Source organism: Anabrus simplex, chromosome 1 (genome assembly GCF_040414725.1).
Source record: "Anabrus simplex isolate iqAnaSimp1 chromosome 1, ASM4041472v1, whole genome shotgun sequence".
NCBI classification, from domain to species: Eukaryota; Metazoa; Arthropoda; class Insecta; order Orthoptera; family Tettigoniidae; genus Anabrus; species Anabrus simplex.
The window spans coordinates 819,992,507-820,013,201 of record NC_090265.1 but is presented as its reverse complement, the minus strand read 5'-3'; the positions used below and the strand labels follow the sequence as shown (position 1 = coordinate 820,013,201).

The 20,695-nt window shown below is 41.8% G+C and overlaps 1 protein-coding gene across 2 annotated transcripts in view; it reads right to left on the bottom strand.

Annotated features, from left to right (window-relative positions):
• The window catches only part of LOC136857576 (SET domain-containing protein SmydA-8), a 176,558-nt gene extending 156,116 nt beyond the window's left edge, over positions 1 to 20,442 (bottom strand). For both annotated transcript variants that reach the window (XM_067136350.2, XM_067136352.2), the window contains exon 1: positions 20,346 to 20,442. The gene's annotated coding sequence lies outside the window, so the exon portion shown is untranslated. The remainder of the gene's footprint in view (positions 1 to 20,345) is intronic.
• Between the last annotated feature and the right edge of the window lie 253 nt (positions 20,443 to 20,695).

The following is a 20,695-nucleotide window of genomic DNA, read 5'->3' as shown; positions in this document are numbered from 1 at the left end:
TACAGTAGAAGTTTTCTTCAGCAAATGTTGTAAATTTTTTTGTTTCTTATTTCTAAAGTGTGTCTGTCAGGCTCATTACGCCCGCTGGCGTGGAAATGAAAGTACAATTTGACATTAAGTGGTACAGATTGTCCTGGTGTAAATATCTGAGGATTACAGGAAAACCGTTCGCAGGTAGATAACGACCTAGGTGGTAAGAAATGTCCTCAAAAATCAAGTGGTACAGAATGTCCGTGGTACGAAACGGCCAGACACCGAGAGAGACCGGTGGAGGATTGCTGCAGGGGCTAATATTGGCTGGGCATGCTGTCCGACCATCCCAAAAATATTATGAATGAGTGGGCGAGCAAGCACGTTGTTCCTATTCCAAGGCCATCCTTTTCTCGACGAGATGACCAAGATAATGTCACTTGAAAATTTACAAGTTGCTTTACGTCGCACCGACACAGATAGGTCCTATGGCGACGATGGGACAGGAAAGGGCTAGGAGTGAGAAGGTAGCGGCCGTGGCCTTAGCATTTGCCTGGTGTGAAAATGGAAAACTACGGAAAAGCATCTTCAGGGCCGCCGACAGTGGGGTTCGAACCCACTATCTCCCGAATACTGGGCACTGGCCGCGACTACAGCTATCGAGCTCGGTACCTGAAAATTAAACGGAGGGACTAATCATGGTCGAGTAAGATGAAGTGCCTCGGTTTAATCCTCGACAGGGCTTTAACCTAGAGATTGAATATACAGAAGGTAGTTCGGGATCTCTGGGGACAATGTTTGAAGAACAATTATCTTATAAAAAGCCATGTCTCCACCAACGATCATGCTCAATTGGAAAGCCAACCTTTCTAGCTATAGCCCGACAGCGTAATTTCCGTTGCAGCAGACTTTTTTCGCAGAACTAGCATGTATATCTTATCCCACTCCTCCTGACAGGCTTTCCAGGAGCCATTGACAGTGTGTGGGCGTCTACTTCCTATGGCCCTTTTTAGGAGTCTAAATGCACAGAAGTCCACGGGTGACCCATCGGGTGTCGGGTGCCTTCACCGGAATGTCAGTAAAACAGGAATTGCACGGATTCCAGTTACCATCTCCATTCTCTCTCAGAACAGACGAGTCGAACGAGAGGTGTGGCTGGATGCTTTATCTTGATGTACGCATTAAGTGATAGCTAGAATATCTGTGTTGTTAATGGGTAGAGGCATGATTTTTTCGCATTAATTTTTGAACAATTTCGCGAGAAGGATACTAATTTTCGCGTTATTTCGCGAAATAGACATTGCCGTATCGCTTTAATGAAATTCTAAAATTAATCATTGTTTCCTTAGTTGGTTGGCTGTGGGAAGGTCTCCAAATCCTAACCAATAGAAAAAAGAAAAACCTTTATCAGAAAGAGGTCTTGGAAAACCTAGTCTTACTATCACTGATCGTTGATTGTGGAGGTTTAATTGATGGACTGTATATACCTGGTACATACTTTTGAAGCCTTTTCCGGACTGCAGGGTCGTCTACCTTCTCCAGCGGGATGTTGGCTTTGAGTAGCATCGCTGTTGTTTCGTGAATAAATTCTATTTTTTCGCTCTTAGCTTTCTTTTGCATATCTAATGGGAGTTCTATTGTTGCCTGCCGTTTCACTGTTGGAGTGCTAAATTTACGTTCTGAATGTTCTTTATTTTTAAAACAATGTTTTGAGACGGTATCTCTTTTCTCCCAGTCGATACGAACGTTACAAAATCTACATATTAAAATATTGTTTTCCGAAACGTATAAACCTTCACTCGCAAACTGTTTAGCTCTGCTGTGCACCGTAACACTTGTCGAGCGACCCATCTTCGCTACTGTCTGTGATCACTTAATTTTACTTGACCACGAAGCCGAATTACACCAGTCAATTGTGCTGCTTGTAGACGTCATTAGGGATTACAGGAATGCACAATGCCGTGAGGAATCAGGCTAGGGGGAGGGGGGGGGGGAGTGGATTACCAGACACCACAAGAACATTCCTAACATTTCGTTTGACAAGAAGCCTGGAGCCAACCCTTTTTCTTTGATGCCATGTCTTAAAGAGGTTTTTCAGAACGTTAATGATAACATATTTCTTTCCTGTTGATGAATCTTTGTTCGCTCTTCCTTTTCTTTTCATACATAATCTTGGAACAAGATGTGAAGTTCGTTATTCACTACAGATTTCGCTGTAATATCGCGCTTATCGCGAAATAATTGAATTTCGCTTTAAAATGGCTTTATCGCTTTAATTCGCGAACATAATATCCATATTTTCTTAACCAGAAACATATGATTCGTAAAGATATCGCAAAATCGCTTCAAAATATTTTTTGTCGCGTTTATCGTTAATGCGAAAAGATCATGCCTCTATTAATGGGTGCCAAAACCTCTTGCCGATAGTACTGTATGTAGAGTTCACCTTCACATTATTAGCGACACGAGGAAAGGTTAACTTGCCACTGTAGCGGTATCCAGCGATGATCATGAAACCTCTTGGAAAACTTTCGTGGCTTTCAATATACTGTACAATGTTGCCGGGCTGAGTGGCTCAGACTGTTGAACCTCTGGCCTTCTGACCCCAACTTGGCAGGTTCGGTCCTGGCTCAGTCCGACGGTATTTGAAGGTTCTCAAATACATCAGCCTCGTGTCGGTAGATTTGCCAGATTTTAAACCTCGTCATCGCTGAGCTGTTGGTAATGTTGAAGGAAGGGTCTACCTAGGAAACATGCATGTTATATTAATTTAAGAATTTGTTCATTTAAATTTGGAAAAGATCGAAAATTTGTTATACAGGAACCAAGGCTTCCGATACTCGAAACGAGTAATGGGTTTCATAGCCCTTATTACTCTGTTTAACAGGGTGATGTCCTCTTTTCAAGATTGGGTAAGAACGATCCGAGATTTCTTCGTCCTGACCAGTTTCGAAATTTATTGGGGTTGGAACGTTCTGGTCCTTCTGAAGCTGAGCAATTCTGCCTCAAAACAGAACACCATTAAGGACCCAAATATACAGTATACTCTCGATTATCTGGGCTCGCATTATCCGGTTTGCGGATTAACAGTGCACGTTTTCCCCTTATTAAAAAAACTCTAATTGAAACGAAATACATTGGAATTTTACAGTTTAATTGAGGGTGAAGAAAAAGAAAGTATGAAAGTGTTTCACATTCTGTGGCCCTACAGTGTATAGATACCCTGTTGAATTATATGGGAGAAAGAGGATTTGAATATGGTGACATTCTTGCCGCACGCAAAATACGTCTCGAGGTAAGGAAGCAGATGAACAACCAAAAGCAGAGAACTATTACAGACAATAATGTGTGTGAATTATCTCTATAAATGTATTATAGCCTACTTTACATGATACTGTATTTACAAATATTATAGAAGGCATTTTTCTTGCAACAAACACATGCTTTTGGATTATCCCTGTTTCCCGATCATCCGTGGGACCTGTCGTAGCATATATTCAATAGGTTGGTAGGCTGCTTTAGGGGATAAACGGAGTGGTGCGAGTGATGGAAATGACGCTGGAGCTGATATACTGATGGTAGGCCTATGTTGTATGCAGATTGAAAATTGATTTGGCTGAATATGTTCGGGTACCCTATCGGAAATTTTCTTTAAAGATACCGTACTTGAAACAATACATATGAGTCGTTCAGAATACAAAGTGGTGAAGGCCAGATAAACTGTTTTTGTGACATTGGGAGTTAAAGATATATGGGAATAATAAAACGCAGCATATAGTTGACAAATATAAATTTGGTCCATTTGCAAAGAGAAAATAGTACTTCACTCATTGCCGTGCGGTTAGAGGCGCGCGGCTGTAAGCTTGCATCCGAGAGATAGTGGGTTCGAATCCCTGCTTCACGGACGTCAGTTTAGCTTCATTCTATTCCACTCAGTTCTGGCTCAGACGGTTGAGGCGCTGGCCTTCTGACCCCAACTTGGCAGGTTCAATCCTGCCTCAGTCCGGTGCAGGGGCGTATTCTCCTTGAATGCAAGGCATTCATTGCATGCGTTATGATAACATAAAGAACTGTCTGATGTACGATTTTAGGTTGTTTCAAGTCAAATATTCACGATTTCATCTCTCAGAAGTTCAAAAAGTCCGCGCAACTGGACTGGTTCCGTTGCTTGACTACGTGTGGTTCTGGTGTAGTCTCGCCGTCTACACCACTCTAGGAAGAAAGAGACAGCGAATGGAGGGGTTAAGGATGTAAGGCATTCAATCTTAAAATTGCATTCGGTGGCAGACGTAGTTCTGAAACCCTCCGAACGATGTCGCTACAATTGAAACTTGGTCAGAATTTGTCACCCTATACCCGTGCTACCCTCTGCCATCTGTTAGCAACTTGGAGAAAGTCGGCATCTTTACAGCGAACGGGACCTACAGATTACCCCCCAGCGAGAACCCAACGTGACGAAACTGACCAATGCCACTGGGGTGACTTACCTCCAGTGCTTGAGTTGTGGCTAACTAGTGAGTTAATTCAGTGTGTTTTCGGTGTTTTATTATATTTTGCGCACATGTGGTATTAACGATGGATGAGTCTAAAACGGATATAATTGTAAATCAGTTTGAAAAGCCATTTACTGGCCGTTCGTTTCATGAAAAGATTCAAATAGTTAAAACCGGGAGACCTCTACCTTCCCTCGTAAATTTCTTCTTCTTAATCTGCTTAACCTCCAGGGTTGGGTTTTCCCTCGGACTCAGCGAGGGATCCCTACTCTACCGCCTCAAGGGCAGTGTGCTGGAGCTTCTGACTCTGGGTCGGGGGATACAACTAGGGAGGATGACCAGTACCTCGCCCAGGCTGCCTCACCTGCTAAGCTGAACAGGGGCCTTGCGGGGGATGGGAAGATTGGAAGGGATAGACAAGGAAGACGAAAGGAAGCGGCCGTGGCCTGAAGTTAGGTACCATCCCGGCATTTGCCTGGAGGAGAAGTGGGAAACCACGGAAAACCACTTCCAGGATGGCTGAGGTGGGAATCGAACCCACCTCTACTCAGTTGACCTCCCGAGGCTGAGTGGACCCCGTTCCAGCCCTCGTACCACTTTTCAAATTTCGTGGCAGAGCCGGGAATCGAACCCAGGTCTCCGGGGGTGGCAGCTAATCACACTAACCACTACACCACAGAGGCGGACCCTCGTAAATTTAAAAACAGAAAACAAGAATTGTGTACGCACGTTCAATCCAGAAACTTACATTAAAACTGTTTGGCTCGAGTTCACCTCGCCTCGTGTCGGTAGATTTACTGGCATATTAAAGAACTCCTGCAGGACTAAATTCCGGCACCTCGGCGTCTCCCAAAACCATAAAAGTAGCTAGTGGGACGTAAAGCAAAAATTACATTATTATTATTATTATTATTATTATTATTATTATTATTATTATTATTATTATTATTATTATTATTATACTGAGTGGGTCAGATGGTTGAGCGTTGGCTTTCTGACCCAAACTTGACGAGTTTGATCCCAGTTCAGCCCGGTGGCATTTGAAGGTGCTGAGTACTCAGCCCGAAGGCTGGTTGGATCTTCCAACAGCTCTGCAATCAGCTGTCACAGATAACCTAAACTTCGCTGACGAGATTTACACGGGAAACGAGGAGTGAGGTAGTTTCCCGTTGCTTTCATCACCGAGCCGGCCGTTGCTATTACACATCAGTTTGCTAAGTCCACCGAAATGCACGCACCAATCGACCTTATGCGCAACATTTTCCCACCATTCATAGCAGGGACTGGCTGCATAAGGAATCGTGTTACTAACATCGCTCATACCTCAGTCACTTTCATATTGCCAAAACCAAGAATGAGACTGAGACAGGCCAGTGAAAGCAAATTTATTCTAGCCCATATCAGAAGACGTTGCAGAGTAAGCATTGAATATTCCCAGCAAAGTCATATTAGAACGTAAAATCAATTACTTTAAAAACAATGAAAATCCTGTCCGAGTTCGTAGGAATTTAAGGGTGTTAAATGCGAGACTCATTTTTGATTTCCCAACATATTAATGAACTCTTGAGACACGATTCTTAGAGCTCGATCTCTCTTAAAATTCTATGGAATGAAGTGACGTTGAATAAATAACACCTAAATGTAGATTTTTTCTCAAACCTACTTCATGCATACTAAAAATTCCGGGCTTCTGCATAGTACAACTGATATATCTGTAACGCAAGATGATATGAATCAACTGATAGCAGATAGGTGAGACAACGCTGTGAACTGATAAAACTCAGGACGTCCTTGTGTTGAGCTCTTACAAGGAACTGTTCGTCTTATCTACTGAATAGGGCCTATATGTCGTCTTTTGTCACAGATGATGTCATTTTTTACAGCCTGGTTCAGAAACTCTGTATTAGGATGGCAAATTGTAGGAGATTAAGCGCATTCTGACCTTGACACAAACGCTGCTATCCCAAATTTTTGTAGGTAAATAATTTGAAGTCCGTCTCGGTGGTGCTTGGTAGTGCGGTGTGTTGTCTGAATATGAAACACAAAAGCACAGTCCCCAAGCCAGAAGAACTAATCAAACGCGATTACAATTCCCGACCTAGGAAGGAGTCGGACGAGAAGTAACTAATTGTTCTGGAAGAACTGTATGTACATTATACGACATGGTTCGGCAGAACAGCAGACTTCATAGCCGGAGTCACGCCATGGAAATAAAGGTGGCATAATAATAATAATAATAATAATAATAATAATAATAATAATAATAATAATAATAATAATAATAATAATAAATGAACAGTTAAAAACACAGGATATGCTGTAAACTTGAACCTTCATTGAACGTGGAACAATGACAAATGAAGACGTGGAATTTGCACACAGAAAGTATTAACATTAGCCTCTACAAATCTAAAAGTTATAACATATTTAAATGAGTTAATGACCGTACTAATGAAACTACTCTGAAACATAGGGTGCTGGCTGCACTACTGTTCCGTTGTAGGTGTCAATTATATTTTTCACTAGACACGTCTTTCTCCTGTCTTAGTGGCATAATAAAATTCAGAACATGAAGGAATTGAGTTTGAATGTTAATATTTAGCAAATGTTTAACAGTGGATACTTAAGTCTCTCTCTTTCTCCAGACCAACCCGTAAGTGAAAATATTGATATTTCCTTGTCGGTCACAAACATTCAGCAATTTTCACGCTGATTCCCAAACCCCCAGACATTTTTCAACCGCGGACAATATCTAGGACCTAACTGTAAAACCAGGGGCCTGTTCCACGAACGAACTTTGCAACTTTTCAACTTTGCAATTTTCAATTCTTGCAAAGTGCAAAGTCTTTCTGTTCCACCATGACTAGGCTGTACTTTTCAATTTCTTCGCAAAGTGAAAAGTCTTTGCGAATGAGTGATCCGATCGAGTTTATTCTATGAGCAAACTGTATAGGCCTAATACTCTATGATTTTAATGCTTTACTTTTCGCGGCGAACTTCGCGGTATAATTGTCGTACCGTTTAAGTTTTTATCGTGGGAAAGAAAGGTTATTACAAGAAGCTGGCTGTGCTGGAAGCAAAGAGAATAAGTAAGTTGTCAAGGAGAAACGTGACATCCTTTTTTTGACAACTTTAAAGATAATCTCTCAAATGATGACACACATCAATGTTAACGAGAGTACCGTCAACACATCCACACACAGGACATTCACCCTTAATTAGAAATCCCGTCGCTATATTAAGTGGATTATCAGGCCAACGTACTGTTAGCAAATATTACATTTACAATAACATCTACGACTTTGGTAACAGTTCTGCAAATAATTGATTTTGATGTCCCATGCACTGCTGATACACAGTACAGCTGGGTACCATTTACTAAAAAATGTAAACATAAGAATTTGTTCTTTTTTGGAAAGGAATTTACTTCTTTATCTTTCAATAAATTACCGATCATTTCAAGAATATAGTCAGCCTCTTGGGATAATACGAAATCACTCGCGTTATTACGTCGAAGTGAGGTTATGAAAATTAATCCTGTCTTTGTACGTTCCATTATTGGATTCTTCATCACTGTCCTCACTTGATGCTAACAAAAGCTCACGTCGTGACGTGTTTATATCACTAAACCAAATTCTACGCCGAGAAACTAATGTACATACTTGTTAATTAACATATGAAAAGGGAATCATCTCTTTGCAAGATTTATGAAAACTTTTCACTTCATTTCTTTGCACTTTGCATTTCTGTACCAATAGAGGAACATAACAGGCTTGAAAAGTGAAAAGATTTCTAACTTTTCACTTTTCACTTTGCAAGCTAAATCTGAAAAGCGATAGTGGAACAAAATCTGAACTGAAAAGTGCAAAGTGCAAAGTGAAAAGTTGCAAAGTTCGTTCGTGGAATAGGCCCCAGGACTGTCCGGGCTAACCCGGGACGTACGGTAAATCTAACGATTGTGAATCTTGGGCTGGATGTGCTTGTAGGAGCGTGAGTTATCATGGCTGTCAGCTGTTTCTTTTCGATAGCTCACGTAACGCGGATGTAATCGTATAAAATGTGACTGGATCTTGACCTATGTACTGTATTAAATCGCACTCAACGGTCGATATACACAAAGATTATGACTAGTGCGAACGACACCGGTATGGTGGGCGGAAATGACCATCAAAATGTTCCACTGAGACTTGGAGCTTATTGGCTGTGACCGACTCAGTTGTCCGAAGAATGAATTGTCCAATTTGTGACTATATGCGGGAGAGGAAAACACGGCACAGGCGTTTCATATGTTTCAGCCATTCGTCTGGCGGGAGATGGAGATTAATTGAGGACCATTTTTGCAAAAGTCAACAAATACAAAATTTCCGAAAATGAGTTATATATGAGGTCGTGTAGTTTAAAAAGAGAGGAATCACAATTTAGCTACACTGACCATCTACCACTGTAACAGAGCTTCAAATGTTAGGAGTTTTTGCAAAACTCCCACATCAACGGGAATAAAAATTTACCAAAGTCAACATCTACATACTATTCCGGATTTTATTTATATTTACGAGGTATTTTTTTACGTTTGGCAACCATGTAAGTTTTTGGTAATATTGAGAAACGACTGAGGAAAGGGAAAAGTCTCGTTTCAATATCACAAAATACCGAATCAGCACGGGCGATGTCTTATTCCTGGGAAGAGCTGGGAAGTGTATGACTTGAAATCAGCAAGTAGAGAGTGCGGCTCCATGGCTGAATGGTTAGCGTGCTGGCCTTTGGTGACAGGGGTCTCGGGTTCGATTCCCGGCAAAGACGGGAATTTTAACAATCTTCTTCTTCTGCTTCTTCTTCTTTATCTGTTTACCATCCAGAGTAGGGTTTTCCCTCGGACTCTGCGAGGGATCCTACCTCTACCGCCTCAAGGGCAGTGTCCTGGAGCTTCAGACTCAGGGTCGGGTACAAGTGGAGAGGATGACCAGTACCTCGCCCAGGCGGCCTCACCTGCTATGATGAAGAGGGGTGGGGGGGATTGCGGGGGATGGGAAGATTGGAAGGGATAGATAAGAAAGAGGGAAGGAAGTGGCCGTGGCCTTAAGTTAGCTACCATCCCGGCATTTGCCTGGAGAAGTGGGAAGCCGCGGAAAACCACTCCCAGGATGGTTGAGGTGGGAATCGAACCCACCTCTACTCAGTGGACCTCCCGAGGCTGAGTGGACCCCGTTCCAGCCCTCGTACCACTTTTCAAATTTCGTGGCAGAGCCGGAAATCGAACCCGAGCCTCCGGGGCTGGCGGCTAATCACACTAACCACTACACCACAGAGGCGGACAATTTTAACCATGATTGGTTAATTTCCCTGGCACGGGGTTTGGGTGTATGTGTCGTCTTCATCATCATTTCATCCTCATTACGACGCGCAGGTCGCCTACGGGTGTCAAATCAAAAGACCTGCATCTGGCACTAAAAGCCATACGCCATTTTTTCAACAAGTAGACAAATTTTGAAACACAAGTTGCACTTTTTTAAGATGACAGAAGTGCGGGTTTTAACATACGTGAAATAAAAAATCGAGTTCGGTGCAAAGTTCAAATTATTTTGGTGATCCTCTTGTTGTTGAGGTGTTGAAAAGGGGTTCAGCCGACTTCAGAAGTATGGACAAGACACTGCCTATCAGTCCGACTCGTTGGCTGAATGGTCAGTGTACTGGCCTTCGATTCAAAGGGTCCCGGGTTCGATTCCCGGCCGGCCCGGGGATTTTAACCTTAATAGGTTAATTCCAATGGCTCGGAGGCTGGGTGTGTGTAGCGTATTCAACATTAGAAATCATCCTAGGTAGGGCCCTCATCTTCACAGACATGCAGGTCGCCTAATAGGCCATCGGCCATCTACTAGAAAAAGACCTGCACCAGGCCTCTCCGGACGCCATACGCCATTATTATTGCCTATCAAATTATCAAATCACGTCAGTGTTAAAAAAAGTGAGGATGTTACGAAACTTATTAAATATTTCGCTTCATCTTCCGAGGAGGCAAAACTGTTCTATTCTGCAGAGTTACAAGGTTGCTCAGAGCAAAGTGAGGACAACAATGATGCTGAGTATCCAAACGAGCTAATCTACTAATTTTCAATGTGTAGTTGTGCATAATATGTGAAATATGACTTTTGAAAATTATTTACTAAACTTTTGTTCCTGTAGATAACGAGTTTTGCAGAAAACCCACACATTTTCAACCCTATTTTTCTACTTTTGTTAATCATTATTTTGTAAACAGTAATAAGTAATAAGTAGTTTTCAGTTTAATATATCATCATCATCATCATCATCATCCTCTGTTTACCCTCCAGGTTCGGTTTTTCCCTCGGACTCAGCGAGGGATACCACCTCTACCGCCTCAAGGGCAGTGTCCTGGAGCTTCAGACTATTGGTCCGGGATACAACTGGGGAGAATGACCAGTACCTCGCCCAGGCGGCCTCACCTGCTATGCTGAACAGGGGCCTTGCGGGGGATGAGGAAGATTGGAAGGGATAGACAAGGAAGAGGGAAGGAAGCGGCCGTGGCCTTAAGTTAGGTACCATCCCGGCATTTGCCTGAAGGAGAAGTGGGAAACCACGGAAAACCACTTCCAGGATGGCTGAGGTGGGAATCGAACCTACCTCTACTCAGTTGACCTCCCGAGGCTGAGTGGACCCCGTTCCAGCCCTCGTACCACTTTTCAAATTTCGTGGCAGAGCCGGGAATCGAACCCGGACCTCCGGGGGTGGCAGCTAATCACGCTAACCACTACACCACAGAGGCGGACGGTTTAATATATCATTTTTCTTTTCTAAGATACAATAAAATGCGTTTCCTGAAAATTTTACTTTTTGTAGTTGAGTTGTTCAACTACTAGCAAAAAACACTCCAGCTTATCTCGGTCGCTGGAGCGGGTTCGGAACAACTGCGCGCAGTGACCCTTCGCCGAAGTGACAGTTACAAGGAACCAGCTCCATACTGAGCGACCTTGAAAGTGTCACACACCGGGTTGTGACACTTGCCCCGAATAACGTACGGCGGTGTAAATACCAGATACTTGAATGCTTCTGGAACTGTGTGTAATAGTTTTAATCATTACAAATGCATTGAATTATTTAGTAGGATCTTTACAATTAACATTAATTAGGTTGAGTTAGGTAATAAGAATAATGGCGTATGGCCTCCGGAGAGGCCTGGTGCAGATCTTTTTCTAGTAGACGGCCTATTAGGCGACCTGCACGTCTGTGAAGATGAGGGCCCTACCTAGGATGATTTCTAATGTTGAATACGCCGCACATACTCAGCCCCCGAGCCACTGGAATTAACCAATTAAGGTTAAAATCCTCGACCCGGTCGGGAAACGAACCCGCAACCCTCTGAACCGAAGGCCAGTACGCTGATCATTCAGCCAACGAGTCGGACAGTTAAGAAACAGTAAGCAAACAATAACAGTAATCAGTGGCGGCTCCTCACAGGGTCACGTGCTTCCCCCCCCCCCCCTCGTACAAGATATGAACCTCCTTGCTTTTCAGGTAGAAATTAAAATTAGGTAATAATCGAAATTAAGGTATTTACGTCATCATGACATAAATAGAGCCAATTACATTCTTTCCTGCTAGTTCCAGTGCTAAATGCAGCAGCCATGCATAACCTCTCTGTGACTGAAGGGGCAATTGCGCTAATTTGCATATAGACGAGGGAGAACACTGCAGTATTATTGCAATTCACTTTTCTGTGTATTCATAACACTGTTGTAAAGTGAAAAGATCCAGCGGATAATAATAATGATAATAATGTCAGGCTGAGTACTTCAGACGGTAGAGCGCTGGCCTTCTGAGCTCAAGTTGGCAAGTTCGAGCCCGGCTCTGACCGGTAATATTTGAAGGTGCTCAGATACGTTAGCCTCCTATATGTAAATTTACTGGCGCGTAAAAGAACTGCTGCAGGACAAAATTCCAGCACTTTGGCATCTCCGAGAACCGTAAATGTTCAGTGGCGTCTCGTGCGGTACGAATTAATTAATTAATTAATTAATTAATTAATTAATGTATTTATTAGTTTAGTTCTGTTCTCGTCCGTGTGACCCCCTCAATTCATAACTCACAAGCCGCCACTGACATCAACTGAAATTTTTACCTACCCTTTCTATTTGGCAGCTGCATAATCGAAAGGATTTTCCTAATAACTGAACCCCAGTAAGACCAACCCCATCTCTATTCTCTTGCAAATGTTACTGTCTTACTCATTCAAACCTCTGATTTCTCACGACCGTGATCATTCCGTGCACGACACTAAATTCCATCTCCTCGCAAATGTTACAAACTCCCGGGCTCTAGCCGAAGTTTAAGGCCGGATGCCATGCCCTTCCTGACGTCACGTGATTTCACAAGAGAAAATTCCAACCGGACATCGACCAGGATTCAAATATCACTTGACCAGATGGAAAGTGAACAGTTAAATAACAGCACTAATTTCGCCCCCAGAGTTAAATTACTAGTGTCAGGCTCATAATTTCCATCGCACCTAAGCGACTTCATCTGGTGAATTCTTGATCTCATTCGATCCAACGCCATACGACTCGCATCGCGTAACCAACTCGCTCGATTCGAGGAATGCGGTTGACGGCTGGCCGAAGAAGGTAGGTCAGGAGGTTTACCAAATTATTTTTCTTAACAGAGAAAGCTGTTATAAGTAAAAGGAAGCAAGCTCAGACTTCGAATGGTCACCACGCTCACAAATTGTGGAACAAAAGCTTCTATTTTTATTTTTATGTGACTTCCACTTTTACAGGAAATTCGAACGACTGTAGCTGTCTGTGGTGCAACCTGCCTGAACATACGTGAAAGGTAATTGACTGTAATTATGCAGTAATTTAAATTTGAGCAAAAACAATCCTGAATAGCAATCCTACTCCAGTAGAATACTAACATGATTTATTATACGGGTTACTATAAGTCTACGTGCCGATGAGTCGGAGTCTGGTGTTACTTCTAGTTATATCAGCCTCCTCTTAAAAAATTATATAAAAATAAAAATCTCCTGTCCTACCGCCTTCGACCAACTCCTGTTCTTTTCCTATCCCTACAGCATGGGAGTAATCGCATAAACGGGACTGTAAATAAAGGTTACAAATATCTTCAAAATATGGTTATTAGGGTATTTAGGATTTTTTACAATTTGGTTTGCGTCACACCGACACAGATAGGACTCATGGCGACGATGGGATAGGAAAGGTCTAGGAGTAGAAATGAAGTGGCCGTGGCCTTAATTAAGGTACAGTCCCAACATTTTTCTGGTGTGAAAATGGGAAACAATGGAAAAACCATCTTCAGGGCTGTCGACAGTGGGGCTCGAACCCACTATCTCCCGGATGCAAGCTCACAGCTCTAACCGCACGGCCAACTCGCCCGGTCAAAGGTCAACTTCCTAACCATTTAGCCGTGGAGCCAGGAATAATAAGAAGAATAAGAATAGTCTTATAATAATAATAATAATAATAATAATAATAATGTTACTGATTTTATTTCCTCTACCTACCTTCAAATACCGCCGGAATGGGTTCAGAAAGACAAGCTTCAACCATCCAAACCATTCAGTCCGGTTTTCAGACACGCCGAAGTGCCGAAATTACGTCCCGCATGAGTTCTTTTACGTGCCGGTAAATGTACCGACTCGGAGCTGACTTACTTGAGCATCTTCAAATACCACCGGACTGAACCAGTACCGAACCTGCCAAACTTCGGTTCACAGTGCCATGTAAGCCATGACTCTACAAAGTTGATCTGGAAGAGTTAACGCTAGCTAGGCCCTTAACCGCTGCAATGGAGTTTTGTACCTTTTAATTGAAATATGAAGTAATGTTACGTAACAACGTGTTTATGGCGTGAAAAAGACAATTACCGGGCTAGATCAGCTCAAGCATATTACTCACACTCACTCTATTTAAAAAGATATTAGTAATATTCGGTCGTTATATTCAAAAGGTCCGAAATAGAGCGATAAGTTCTAAGAAGGCATACCCGACCAAAAGTTACGAAATGTTGACAAATTATCATGAAAAGAAAATGTCTTAACATTCAATATTAATAATGTAACAGGTTTTATAATGACAACACACAATCCCGAGTTTCTTCCCAAATACGAGAGAAAATACTTTATTTAATTGAAAAAAATTGAAACAATGCCGTGCTATCTGTGCCAACAGTGAAGAAGAATCATTTTAAAGAAGGCTGTATCACTCGTAATAAGATCTGAAGTAACTTCACAAACGTTTTGAAAGACAAGGGAATAATTATATTGACAGAAAGTGATCCGTCTCATTGAACAAGCATTCTCTACATTTTGGCCAGAGTGTATAATATGGTTTGATTAGCTGCATGCCATAGCATCTTAACAATATCACACTTCGCAAACTGAGTAACTATCAACTTTTGCAATCCTCAGCAAAGCAATTTACAATACAGGGTGACGTGCAAGGTGAGAGTTCATAACCAGCTGGATTACTCAAACCCTGCTCAGAAAAGTAACGTCAGCGCCGTGAAGAGGAAATGGATGCTGAAAAGTTCCAAGTGCAAGTGAAAAACCGAAGCAGAGGAATGTGGAAGAATGTGGACGTTAATAACGGTACAACTGATATTTTTCTGTGGAACTGAAACAGTATGTACGTGTTTGGTACCCCGAATTTTCGATTGATGGAACTATTTTCAGCCTCCGCAAACGCTTCGATATCTCGAAGTTCCATCGCATTCCACTTACTCAAGAATCGATCGCAAATCCACCAGATTTAAAGTAATGTTTACCAACATGTGTTCAAGCGAAGCTAAACCGAATGAAACGCCCTGAAAGTATTCCTGTAAACAACACGTGTTGGAGAGTTGAAATGGATTTATGGTTGTGAACACCGGCAAAAAAAACAATCAGCAATATCTTATTTCACTCACTCGTATGGTTGTAATGCAAATTTCGTACGAAAGAACGTGACAAGTATTAGGGCAACAGTAAAACACGTGTCAGCTGAGGGCTTCCGCTTTCTTGTGCTGGTCCACACGTCGAACAGTTTCATATAGGAGACGCTCAGAATACAAGTTGTGTTAAGTCCAAAAAATCATTGTATTTTTTTTAGAACAGAAGCGTACTGTACTCTCCAGTATGGGGCTTTTTCAAAGAACTAGTGAATGAAGTCCATCGTTGAGCTGTTTGTCTCCACGTGGCAGCACTTTACATGACCACTGAAGCAGGTGTTTATTATTTCAGAATACAAGTGAAGCAAATCCACACTCCATGTTGTGTTTTGTTGCTACAACACCAGCTAATCATGACTATGAACAGAGAAAAGTGTTCGGAATAAGATGAAGGTAAGTTTTAAAACTGATGTTATCAATCATATGAAATAATTTCCTGTCCATCAGTCATTACACCAGAAACAAAAATCCTGAAAAACAAAAACAAAAAACATTTGTCTATCTGCAAAATGTGCAATATGTACGTGCAGGAATGTAAAGAAGAACAGAAAACATCAGTGACAGAAATTCTATTACAATGTTTTCACGACAAAATTTAATCCCCATTAACAAAAAGACTTCAGTGGAAAGAATGAAGCTAAACTGACGTCCGTGAAGCAGGAAAGAGAAATGCACTTAATAAAAGCTGTTCAGATTAGGGAAAATTTAAAATTAGATGCAATTAATTTCTAAGATGAATGTTATAATTGCTCAAAAATACGTGTGTGAATTTCTAAAAAAATGTGATCAATACAAGAACTGCGAATGGAAACACTGGATTGATGTAGTTTTAATGCCTTTGCTGGCAAGACCTAGTGTTTACAGTGCGCCATGTCTTCTGGTATGGGCTAGAATAAAATTGTTACTTTCATTGACCTGTCTCAGTCTCTTCCTTGGCTTTGACAATATGAAAGTGGCTGAGGTATGAGTGACGCTAGTAATGCCATTCCTTATGCAGCCAGTCCCTGTTATGAATGGTGTGAAAATGTCGCTCATAGGGTCGGTTGGTGCAGGCATTTCAGTGGGCTTGGCAGACTGATGTGCAATAGCACCTTCTGGCTCAGTGAGGAAAGCAACAGGAAACTACCTCACTTCTCGTTTCCCTAGTACGCCTCTTCAGTGACACCTAGGCCATCTATGACAGCTAATGGTGAACCTGTTGAGGATCCAACCAGCCTTCGGGCTGAATATTCAACATACAATAAAACCTTATAATTTCAAATATTTATTCTGCGGAATGAAATTCACATGGAGTGAGTGCAAGGTTTTTTTTTTTTTTTTTTTTTTTGCTGGTGGCTTTACGTCGCACCGACACAGATGGGTCTCTTTTTTTTCAAGCTGCTTTACGTCGCACCGACACAGATAGGTCTTATGGCGACGATGGGAAAGGAAAGGGCTAGGAGTGGGAAGAAAGCGGCCGTGGCCTTAATTAAGGTACAGCCCCAGCATTTGCCTGGTGTGAAAATGGGAAACCACGGAAAACCATCTTCAGGGCTGCCGACAGTGGGATTCGAACCCACTATCTCTCGGATGCAGCCTTACAGCCGCGCGCCTCCAACCGCACGGCAATGAGTGAAGTACTATTTTCTCTTCGCAAATGGACCAAATTTTTATTTGTAAAATATATGCTGAGTTTTTTTTATTCCCACATAACTTTAACTCCCAATGTCACAAAAACAGTTTATCTGGACTTCACCACTTTGTATTCTGAACGTATCTTTAAAGTACCGTATCTTTAAAGAATAATTTCCATAGGGTACCCGAACATATTCAGCCAAATAAAATTTTCAATCTGCATACAACATACCATCATATATCAGCTCCAGCGTCATTTCCATCACTCGCACCACCCAGTTTATCCCCTAAAGCAGCCTACCAACCTGTTGAATATATGCTACGACAGGTCCCACGATGAAAGAAGTAAATGGGATCTTATTCCAAAAAATGTATTATAGACTTGGATGTGTGGTCTTCCAGAATAAAGGTCAATTTTAAAAAAATGGCAAAACAATACGGAAATCTACTTCGCAGAGAGTTGTAAACATTAACTCCCCCAAGAATCGATCTTCAACCCACCAGATATAAAGTTAGACTTCGAATATCTGCTCAAGAGAAGTTAAAACAGAATGAAACTCTATGAATGTTTTACCAAAGACAAAACTTACATGAGAGTTGATAGTTACAGTGCAAATCGATCGATCGATCAATCAATCCCTCTCACTCATTCCCCATTCAAGTTTTTACTATATTCCAAGTTTGCCCTAAAACCTAAACTCAAAGATGAAGACTTCAGATACAAGAATAGCAGAGGATAACAAGGAAGCATCCACGCCCAGTGAAACAAATGCGGTGATTCTTAGCGTCCCGAGGTTGGTCACAGTGTTCGTGGTACCGTGAGAGGAGAGAGTCCCTCACTATACATGAGGTGGGGGAAGGGGGAGTCCCCTACGAGGCTTCCATTTCTGCTTCGCGCAATGAAGGACGATGATAATGAAATTTATTACGAGGAGTGTTGGCGCTTGCGGAGAGAAGAAACTCCGATTCATGATGAGTTCGCCTAATATAAAAATTAGCTTTGATATTAGAAAGTAGGTTAGATCATGCACAATATCCAATATATTCTGTTGTACATTTCAGCGTTCAGTCAGCAAGTTTCAGTGAATTTACTAAGCTCCTCATCTTCCTCTCTTCATTAAAACCTGCTTTCAACAAACGTCGCTTTGGTATTCCTCTGTTTCTCGTACCCTTCACGGTCAAGATCATTAATCTTCCACGTAACATATCCTACACCATCGCCTAGGGTTCGTGCTCCGCAATCTTAAAATACAATTCTTTGTGGGGGCTTTCTCGAAAACCGAATTCATTCTAAAACCTCTAGACGTACATTTCACTTTTCCTTCCATAAAACATTCTGAACTACACAGTGAAGTGCATGCATGGTGATGAAGATGATAAGCGTTGCTTCAATTGGTCGTCGGCCTCTAGCATAGCCTACATGACTCAGGATGAAGCGATGCATCCATGCCAAACACTTGACACCCGCCTTAAAATCTTCCTTAAAAATACCCGATTTTACTGAAATATATATTTAAAAAAAGAAAACGCAACAATAACGTCCCACATTTAATATAGGCCTAGTCGAAGTCCATCTCCACTATTTCCCTTTTCTCGTCCTCCCAAGTGGTTTAATCCTACTGACAAGAGGAAGACTATGGACTCCAGAAGTTTACAGCGAAAGTTACTAAAAATGTAGGCCCTAAATACATTTTTACAAGTTGCTTTACGTCGCACTGACACAGCTAGATCTTATGGCGATGATGGGATAGGAAAGGGCTAGGAGTGGAAAGGAAGCGGCCGTGGCCTTCAATAAGGTACAGCCCCAGTGCTTGCCTGGTGTGAAAATGGGAAAACACGAAAAAACATCTTAAAGGCTGCCGGACAGTGGGGTTCGAACCCACTATCTCGCGAATGTCACCTGGCAGCTATGTGACTCAAACCGCGCAGCAACTCACTCGGTGATTATTACAATTATGGCAAAATTTGTCGTATGGAGTAATTCTAATCATAGATGGGCGCTGTACAAAACCTATGGATACATGTTTCCAGGTTAATATTTTAAAAAATTATTATTATTTTCTCTTTTTCTTACCACTTTTTCCCACGCCTGTGGGGTCGCGGGTGCGAACTGTCGCACATGTAGATTTGGCCCTGTTTTACGGCCGGATGCCCTTCCTGACGCCAATCCTATACTGTATGTAATCACTATTGCTGGTAGAGTGGAGTGCAGTGTAGTATAGTGTGTTATCTGAATATGAAGAGGAAAGTGTTGGGACAAACACAAACACCCAGTCCCCGGGCCAGGAGAATTAATCAGACGCGATTAAAATCCCTGACCCGGCCGGGAATCGAGCCCGGGTCCCTCTGAACCGAAGGCCTCAATGCTGACCATTCAGCCAATCAGTCGGACTATTATTATTATTATTATTATTATTATTATTATTATTACAGCAAAATTTGTCGTGTAGAGAGATTTAATAATAGTTTCAATATCATCAATAACAGAAAGCAAATTACACAGTTAACTCTTAATATTTTCACTTCACAAACATGTTCTACAATATCGTTGTGAAATGACAACTAACGTACAGGAATTAAGTGCAGGATCATCACTTTAGCCGATGCAAGAAAAAGTCTTTGTTTTACAACATGATCTACTCGTTTAGGTGACCTTTACGAAGTATTGTTCCTTAATAATGTCAATAACTCATATCGTTATCAGCACTGGTTAACAATAAGCAATCAATTACCTCTTTTCATTATTAACCTGGCCGACAAAATACAGGCGGAAAGGCTAGGAAAGAGTTTGAATACGAAACGAGATTTGTCTCGAGCAGTAATCGCAATTTCGTAATAAGGGATAATGCTTAAAACACCACCGTGGGTTGAACAAATACTTCCACAATCCACTAGACACACAACTTGAATAAAATCGGTGACAAACAAAGAACAGTAATAACATTGGGGATGATAACAATAACAACCGTAATCGATAGGTACTCAATACAAGTTACCAAGTACCATAAGGATGCTCCCTCCATATATTGCCATATTCTCGATGAAGATAGCACTGCAAGCTAACCTCGCCGCGCTGGACAACAAAATCAATGACAGCTCTTATGATGCCAGAACTGTGTTGAAATGAAACTCTTGGCAAGATAATTCGGAGGTAAACTCAAGAATGCCACAGAAATTGTAAATATCATTGATGAACACCGGTAACCTGGAGGTGCGTAGTAAACTTGAAGTGTTAATTATACAATAGATATAACTAAAAGAAAAAAAAAAATGCTCTTCATCAACTCATGAAGTAGAATTAAAACTAACCTTTAAATTGCACTCCAGAAACTTGAAGCGTCACTCAAATGTAGCACTCTCTCTTCTCTAGGCTATCCTCTTCACTAACCGTATCACCCTGCACGAACACAACTAATCACGCGAGTAGTCAAGAAGACGCAGGAGAAATGCAGCGAGAACATGTGACTGTACTAGTGCGCATGCGTGCCTGCAGCCGGCGCTCGCTAGGATTGACAGTGAGATGGGGGAGCGAGGGAGATAGGAGACAGGACCGGCCAAGCGAAACACATTGCGCAATTGTATAACATTGGTATTTGTAGGCTGTCTTCTTTCTTTTTTTTTTTTTTTAACTTCTCTGTTATGTCGGATTTCGTCATTGT